The 9,000-nt window shown below is 47.3% G+C and overlaps 1 pseudogene; it reads right to left on the bottom strand.

Annotated features, from left to right (window-relative positions):
- Window positions 1-211: 211 nt before the first annotated feature.
- LOC102942711 lies at window positions 212-8,557 on the bottom strand (annotated as a pseudogene).
- Between the last annotated feature and the right edge of the window lie 443 nt (window positions 8,558-9,000).

Here is a 9,000-nt window from a genome sequence, read left to right as displayed (position 1 = left end):
CATGACAAACTTTGCATTGGATACCACACAACCATTTTATAAAGATGAAAATGGGGGTGTAGGGTGTTCCCCTGAGGTACAGAGCATCACAGGGGTATAAAGTACTTGAATTCTGCTTGGGACAGCTACCATGTTGCAATCACTTCCGATGGAAAAAGTTAATGAGGAGACACGCACTGTGCTCTTGCTTTTGTTTGTTCTTCTCTCATGGTTAACCTTTAATATAAAATACAATCTCATTTAGACAGAGACTGAGGTTTTCAAAGCTGCTTAAGGGATTTGATCACCTTGTTCCCATTAAAACCAATGGTAATTATGTGTCTAAATCTCCTAGACAGCTTGGAAAAGCTCACCTGGAGACTATATGCTTGCTATTTGTTCATGGGAAAGATAGTAGATGTCAAGATAGTCATAACAGAGTTCAAGATCACAGTTCAGGGCTGGAGAATTATGGCCTGAATCACTGTTGAGGATGGTGGGATTTGGGATTCTTTCTTTATTTATTACCTTTTGTACTTCTCTATGATAACATATAATTCAGCTCAGCGTAACATGTGCTCCCACTGTGATGCTGTGGCCAAAAAGGCTTATGTGATCCTGGGATGCATAAATAGGGGAATCTTGAATAGGAGCAGAGAAGTTATTTTATGTCTGTATTTGGTACTAGTGTGACTGCTGCTGGAATACGGTGTCCAGTTCTGGTGCCCACAATTCAAGAAGGTTGTTAGTAAATTGGAGAGAGATCAGAGAAGAGCCACAGAATGATTAAAGGATTGGAAAACATGACTTCTAGTGATACACTCCAGGAGCACAATCTGGTTAGCTTAACAAAGAGAGCATTAAGGTATGACTAGATCGCCATCTATAAGTAGCTACATGGAGGACTAAACATTGATACTGGGCTTTTCAATCTAGCAGAGAAAGGTCTAACAGGATCCAAAGGCTGGAAGTTGAAGCTAGACAAATTCAGACAGGAAATATGGCACACATTTTTAACAGTGAAAGTAATTAACCATTGGAACAATTTACCAAGGGTCTCCATCACTGATCATTTTAAAATCAAGATTGGATGACATCTCATGGTTGCCTGTGACTCTCATTCTCGCCTGATGGAAGAGACTCTGCAGGATGTTTGGAATTTTGTTGACATTCAAACATTTACGGGGCAGATTTCCAAAAGTACAGAGGGTGGTTGGGTACCTGTCACAAGGGGGCCTGGACGTTGAAGGGAGGTGGGCTTAGCTCTACCTGTGACTAAGTATCTTGGGCCAGGGATCAGATGACAGCCTGCAGGTTGCTTGCTCCATAGGCAAGAGGCCAGCTCAGTTAGGGAGACAGACCCAGGAGAAAGGACCTAGAAGGAGACTCTCCACACCCACCAGCTGGGAGGCCTGGCTGGAGAGACCTGCTGTGTGTACAGGGGCCATAGGATGGGCCAGGCAGGACAAGTCTGTTCTGACTGGCAATGTGGGTTGTACTGGTTTTAGAAAATAAACTCACCCCTGGACACAGGAGCCGAAATCCTGCTGCTTTTGAGAGCTGCATTTGGCTCACTAGCCAATGAGTAAGCCCCACCCACTTACACCCCCCTAGACCCTCCCTGGAAGTCATCCTGCCCAGTGCCCTCCTCAGGTCCTCCTTGACCTCCTTGTTCCTCAGGCTGTAGAAAATGGGGTTCAGCATGGACGTCACCATCGTGTAGAAGAGGGCCAGGAGCTTGACGCTGTCATCGAGTAGCTGGAGTTGGGCCTGATGATGCCAGAGCCATAGAAGAGCAAGACCATGATGAGGTGGGAGGAGCAGGTGAAGAAGGCCTTGCGCCTCCCCTCAGCTGATGGCATCCACAGGACGGAGACGATGATGAAGAGGAAGGAGGCCAGGATGAGCGTGAAGCGGGAGATTATGAAAAGAAGAGCCACCAGGTACACGGCCCAAACTTTCATGGAGGTGTCCCCGCAGGCCAGCTTCAGGAGGGGTGGGATGTCGCAGAAGAAGTGGTTGATCCTGTTGGCCCCACAGTACATCATACTGAAGACATAGCTGGTCTGGCTCAAGCCCACCAATATCCCCACCGTCCAGGAGGCTATGGCCAGCTGGGCGCAGGCCCTCTTTCTTATGACGAGGGCATAGTGCAGCTGGTTGCAGATGGCCACGTATCAGTTGTAGGCCATGGCAACCAATAGGCAGCATTCAGTGATGCCGAAGAGGGGGAAAAATACATCTGGATGGCGCAATCCCATAGTGAGATCCTTTTGTTCTCCGACACCAGGCTCACCAGCATCTTGGGCACAATGGACATTGTGTAGCAGATCCCCAGCAGGGACATGTTGGTGAGGAAAAAATACATCAGCCTGTGGATGGATGGGTTGGATTTTATGACAGCCATGATGAGAATGTTCCCCATCAGGGACACCGCATACATGGACAGAACCATTGCAAAGAGCAGCACCTGCAGGTCCACCAGCCGGGAGAATCCCTCGAAGATGAACTCTGTCACTGAGGTCTGATATCCCTTGTCCAATGGCTTGGCGTATTTCAACGGCAGAGGGAGTGAACAAAGGCACCCGCATCAGGGAAGACAAGGCAAGAAAGTCATTTATTTACCTACCCAGGACCCTGTCCGAGATTGTGGTTCCAACAGCCAAATTAAGGCTTATTGTAGCAATGTTGCCCAAAGATGTTCAGATGGCTATGGGAATGTGGATGCAGGGAGAGCCCCTAGACATATCACACCTTAAAGAAGCGGCACGCCAGGCCACCAGAGTGGTTGGTTAGCCCAGAGCTGGGGCTCCCGCTCCTGTCACTGCGGCCGCAGCCCCAGTGCCTTGACACAGGCACCTATGATCGGACACCATTCAGCTCTGCACACAGTTGTGGATGTCCTTAAAGGACCATGGGGAACCTATGGGCCAATGGGACGGGAAACCCATCGAGTCTGTAGCACTCCACTGTATTCAGCTAGGGTTAGGGTTTACCAGATAGCAACTGTGAAAAAACGGGACAGGGGGTGGAGGGTAATAGGCTCCTATCTAAGAAAAAATCACCAAAAACTGGACTATCCATATAAAAATGGGACATCTGGTCACCCTAGCTAGGGTTGAAACTCCCAGAGCCGAGGGGTGGGGGGTGACATTGGGGCCAAGAAAGCGACTTCAGATTACGGAGGCCCCGACTCCCTGAGTCTACTGGGAGAGGAAAGCACCCAGGGATGGACCTGGGTGGGACCTCTCCAGGTGGATTCTGGAGGAAGGTTGCGGGTGCGCCTTTGGGTGGGGGGCCCACATGAGTGCCCTGAGACATCTGAACTAGATTTTGTGGCACTGGTGGATACTGGCATGGCTGTTTCACTGCATCCCTTCACTGCCAATCCAGGGAAATAGTGAGATCCAGGGATTTGATGGCACCCTAGAGCAGGGGCAAGTGTTGGGACGACTGGTCACCCAGGTGGGGAGTCTTACCCAAAGGTGGCCCTGGATTTATAGCCCCACAACTTCAGAACCAATTCTGGGCACAGATTGCTTGTGGGGGGGAGGAATAGTGGTTGATTGTGCTAAAAAAGGTTTATGGAGGACCCCAAAGAAAGACTGGACCCCTGAAGTAAGGAAGGGAGATACCGGATTGCTGACGCATAGTATGTTGGGAGTGGCGGCAGTGATCGGGGATAGCAAGGAGGTATGGAGGAAACCCCAGGCATGGGTGGTTTTCCCCAGGCATGGGCGGCCCACAAGTTGGACTGCAGTAAATGGTCTGGGGAACCAGTGAAAATAGAAGGACCAGCGGTCCCCCTACAGAAACAATATCCTATCCCCACGGCTGCACGTGTCAAAGAGCTGGAAGAGCAGGGAGTAGTGAAAAGACTGGCTTCCCCCTTTAGCTCCCCCATATGGCCTGTGAGGAAAGCTGATGGTGTTTCATGGAGACTGACTGTCGACTATCGGAGGGTAAATGCGATGACCCCACAATGGGCGCCAATAGTCACGGACATGACCCAGGTGTTGCAAGACTTACCGAGGGAAGCTAAAAGATTTTCTGAATTGGATTTGTCTAACTGTTTCTTTGCTATCCTGCTCGAGGAAGGATCGCAGGACCGATTCACATTCCCTGAGGACGGGGTACAGTATTGGTTTACCTGTGTACCCCAAAGATTTCATAGTGCCCCCGCTATTGCGCATAAGGTGGTGACTCAAATGTTAGATCATCTCCCTCCAGGGGATAAGGGGTAGGTGGTCTCATATGTGGATGATATCCTGATAATGGGAATGGACAATGCGGATGGCCGAGGGAGGACTGAACAAATAATGGAATTGATTCAACAGCATGGTGTGATGGCATCCCTCGAAAAGGCACAGTTAATACAACCACAGGTGGAATACTTCGGGGTTACCCTATCGGAAATGGGAAGGTCTATTAGTGAACAACGATTGTCAGCGTTGCAGAATTTACCAGCTCCCCAAGATTTGAGAAGCCTACAGGCCATATTAGGGGCTTTTAATTTTGTAAGAGCCCAAATATGAGACTATGCGCGTATCACCAAAACCCTTTATAGCCTATTGAGGAAGGAGGCCCGGTTCCAATGGAGCCCAGAGCAGGAAGCAGCTTTCAGCGAGCTGAGGCAATCTGTGTTGCGAGCAATGACGTTGCAACCTGTACGGGTTGGAGGGTCCATATATGTGAGGGTCGCCACCAGTCCTGAAGCGCTAGCTGTGGTGTTGTTACAAGTGGATCCGTTGCAGAGAACGGTCCTGATAGCTTTCTATTAATGCTTTTTAACACCAGTGGAGCAAAAGTTTGGTCCATGTGAAAGGGAATGTCTGGCAGTAATATGGATGCTGGAAATAAGGGCAGTGGTCGTAGGAGATAGTCTAGTTATTATTCAGAGCACCCACACCCCCTTAAAATGTATATTGTCAGGAAAACCCACCCAAGCAGGAGTAAGTAACCCAAGGGTGGCTCAGTGGACCCTGGCCTTAGTAAATCGAGGGGTCCAATACCAAAATACCAGAGGTGCTGGGCAACTACCAGGGATCTTGCTTCAGACAAAAGGGGCAAAACGTGAGTGCCCTGTGCCAGAGACTACTTCAGTGCTGGTGGGTTGGGTAACCTCAATAGAACAAGCATGGAGCCTAACAGCACTGGCCAACATTTATTTTTCAGATGGGGCAGCTTGGGTACAAGAGGGAAAAAAATACATACAGAGCCAGTAATAAATCTGGAAGATAAGTCAGTGGTGTGAGTTTGTCCCCAAGGGTCAGCACAGCTGGCTGAATTAAAGGCATTGGTGGAATGTTTAACACTTTGGGAGTCGAGTCTGGGACCCTTGGTGGTCTTTTCAGATTCTCAGTATGTGTTAGGAGGGTTGACTAAATGGATGCCACAATGGTCCAGTAGTGACTGCAGAAGTGCTGATGGGAAGGAGTTGGTCCACCGTGAGGACTGGGAGGGTGTGCATCAGTGGGTCACCACTAATCCTAATAAATTGTTAGGAGAATATATTAAAGGTCATCAAAGTGCAGACTCATCAATGAAAGCCCCTTTTAACAACAAAGTGGATGGTTTAGGAAGGGCCCCTGTGGTGGCTGCAGTCACCACGCGCGGGGCCCTGCGTTGGCAGTTGAAGCAAGATGATTTAGTTGGGGATTGGTCCTGCTTTGAGCAGGGGGTTGGACTAGATGACCTCCTGAGGTCCCTTCCAACCCTGATATTCTGTGATTCTATGATTCTATGACATCCGGAGGACCACCCAGTAGTAGTACCAGCATGGTGGGATCGACAGGAAATTATATGTTGGGCCCATTCACTTGCCCATGAAGGCATGGAAGGGACTCTGCAATGAGCTAGAGACATAGCCCACTGGCCAGGACAGTGACAGGACATTGTACCAACTGGGTACAGAATTGCCTCACATGTGCTGCTTTTAACCCTTGCCGACCAGGGGAATCTGAGGATCAGCTGCCTTTAGGTCATCAGTGAGAGCTGGGAGGTCCATGGGCTCACCTCCAGGTAGATTTTATTGAAGGACTGTCACCTAGGGAAGAAGGATCTACCTCGCTTTTGGTGATAGTAGACACGTTTTGGGGATGGGTAGAAGCGTTCCCCATGAAAACCCGCAGTGCTGAGAAAACAGCCAAGGTTTTGTTTAAGGAGATCATTTGTAGATACTGATCTCCTGAGGTAATTGATTCAGACAGGGGCCCTCGGTTTGTGTCAGCAGTCTGGAAGGCATTGTTGGATGCTTTGGGAATACAGCGGAAGCTGCATATTCCTAGGCACCCTCATAGTTCTGGGCAGGTGGAGCCTATGAATCATACCATCAAAGCAGCTCTGTCTAAAGTTTTGTCAGAGTGGGGGAGCCTGGACTAAACATCTGCCTTTAGTGTTAGCCGTAATAAGGAGTAAATCCTGGTACAGTAGTTCAGTGATGCCTTTCCAATTAATGTTTGGACAACCAATGCATCTTATGTGATCACACTTGTTCCCTCGCCCTCCGACTCCACTAGTCTGGAGCAGATCCAATGGTATAAACTTCTGTGGGAGGAACTTCCTCAAGCTGTTCAACTCATGCAACAAATAATGGGACAGACCCACGAAAAAATGGACAAGAGGAGGCAGAAACCACCCACCTGGCAAGTGGGTGATCAGGTAATGTATATGAAATGGAACACTAAGCCCCTTCAAGCAAGGTGGAAGGGGCCATTTACTATTTGTAATAAGGGAAGTGATACAGTGTTCCAAATTGACCAAGGTCCCCATGAGAAGTGGGTCCATCAGGGACAACTTAAGCATGTAGGGGGAACCACCCCAACCCCATGTTCCTCTCTATGATAGCCTACAGTTTACAATGTTTAAGTCTCCTTCGCAGCTTCTGTTTTTCAGAGCACCAGAAAGAGCTGGTACCAGCTGAAGAACAATTGAAATGTACCATGGTGCATCATCACAACAAAGTCTTACATTGTTTTATGTTTTGTGTTTCATGTTTTATGTTTTGTGCCTCATGTCTCATGTTTGTCTTGTAGTGCTTGTCTCATTGCTAGCATTATTGTGTATGGTGTTTGGGAAAATGGGGGATTCTGCACTGGGCAGAAAACAGCAACAAATCATACTCACAGCCCTTTTGAACTCTAACCGGACCTCTCCCTCTCCCTAAGCCCCGCCTCCTGCCAAATTGTCTGTCACACACCTATCCCCGTGGTGGCCACCTCCGTCCAAAAGCCTGTGATACATCCTCTTTACAGAATGTTTACCTCCCCACCGAATGCTCTGATTTTCATCTAAACGTAGTACATGAGATTGGTCATTTGACACTTATTGTTACATCCTCCAGTCAATATTTTGATATGTATTTTTGTTACTGTGGACATGCTACATGTAATGAAAATCCTGAATTACTCCAGCAATTGAAGCACTGACATGGATGAGTGGAGGTACGCCATTCCCCTTTGGATGGTCACCACAATTTGGGTGACGAAGGGACAGGAAATGTTGTGTAAAGCCTCCGCTCAATCCAGTAGAATGTGATTGTAAGATTTGTAAGTTTTCAGTCATTGCTAGTATGATCATTAAGTTCTGTAACCGTTTGCAAGCTTTGTAACTTTTAGTCATTGTTAGCATAGCCTTTTAAATTTTGTAACTTTTGCAAGCTTTGTAACCTTTTCAGTTACCACTTGTATAACCTCCAAGCTTTGCAATATTCCATCAAGTGATCAGGGAAAGTGTGAACAAGGGAGTGTGTGAGGGAGATAAAGGAGTGTGAACAAGGGAGTGTATGTGGGACTGGGTGGAGAGGAACTGTCAGGAGAAAAGAGCCAGGAGACAGGACACAGGTGTGTCTGATGTAATCTGCCCTGAGAAGGCAATCATGGGGTGTTGTAAAGAAAAGAAGAACCTGGTATGTGTGAAAGGAACGAGGTCTGGAAATGCTTCTCGGTGATGGACACAGAAGGAAAACTCAGTGTACATGACAGGAGCCACCCAGTTCCAATAAAAGGAAGAAACCATGCTCACAAGCCCTTCTTCTTCTTCCTGACCTGCTCACTGGCCTGGATCCGTGACCACAGATGGACACACCAGATCTACTATGCTTTGGCTTCTTGGCTTCCTATGCTGTCTCCGGTAACTCTCTGCCTGTGTGAGTGTGTGGGTGCATGAGGGTATGAATGCATGGAATGTGTGTGTGCATGAATAAGCTTCATCCCTATTCTGTTTGATCCAATAATGGTATTTAATAAAACCAGTAAACGTGTAACTGTGGGTTGGTTTCTAGTGAAATTGAGGTAACAGGTAACTGCGGTCTGATTTCCCTTGTCCAATGTATTGGCATATTTCAACGGCAGAGGGAGTGAACAAAGGCACCAGCATCAGGGAACACAAGGCAAGAAAGTAATTTATTTACCTTTCTGATAAATGCAAAAATATGTCCAACTGAGACTGAAGATTTAGGTCAAGGGCTTGCAAGCCAGCTAAGGAGGGTGGATGCTCAATTCCCATCAAAATTAATGGGGTTTGGATATCCAGAAAATGGAAGCCATACCATGGATTCATCTTGTAGGTTCCTCAACATTATGATCTAGTTCAATTACAACTTATTAGTAGAGCTGGCTGGGAAATTATCTTCCCCCTTCCCCATAAAACACATACAAATTGGAAGTCCGAAATCTGGATATTTTTCACTTTTCAGTTGCCAAAAAGAGAAACATGATTTTAGTTTTTCACATTTTCTACACAATCCTAAATATTTTCTATAAAAACAGGGATTCTACTGGGAAAATTCACAATCCACGATAAAGCCATTTTCCATGGAAAAAAAATGTTTTGATGAAAAATGTTCTTACTAGCGATAGTTACTGCGATCAATTCAAGAATCACTGGGAGAAATTCTCTGCCTTGCATTATGCAGGAGCCCTGACTCAGTGATTTTAAATCATAGATTTTCTTCCTAGATTCTAAGGCCAGAAGGCTAGATTGGATCATCGCATCTGACCTGCATAACACAGGCCGTAATAG

This window comes from Chelonia mydas, chromosome 13 (assembly GCF_015237465.2).
Source record: "Chelonia mydas isolate rCheMyd1 chromosome 13, rCheMyd1.pri.v2, whole genome shotgun sequence".
Taxonomy (NCBI): Eukaryota; Metazoa; Chordata; order Testudines; family Cheloniidae; genus Chelonia; species Chelonia mydas.
Note: the sequence above shows the minus strand (reverse complement) of the source record. Positions and strands in the feature narration are given on the sequence as shown.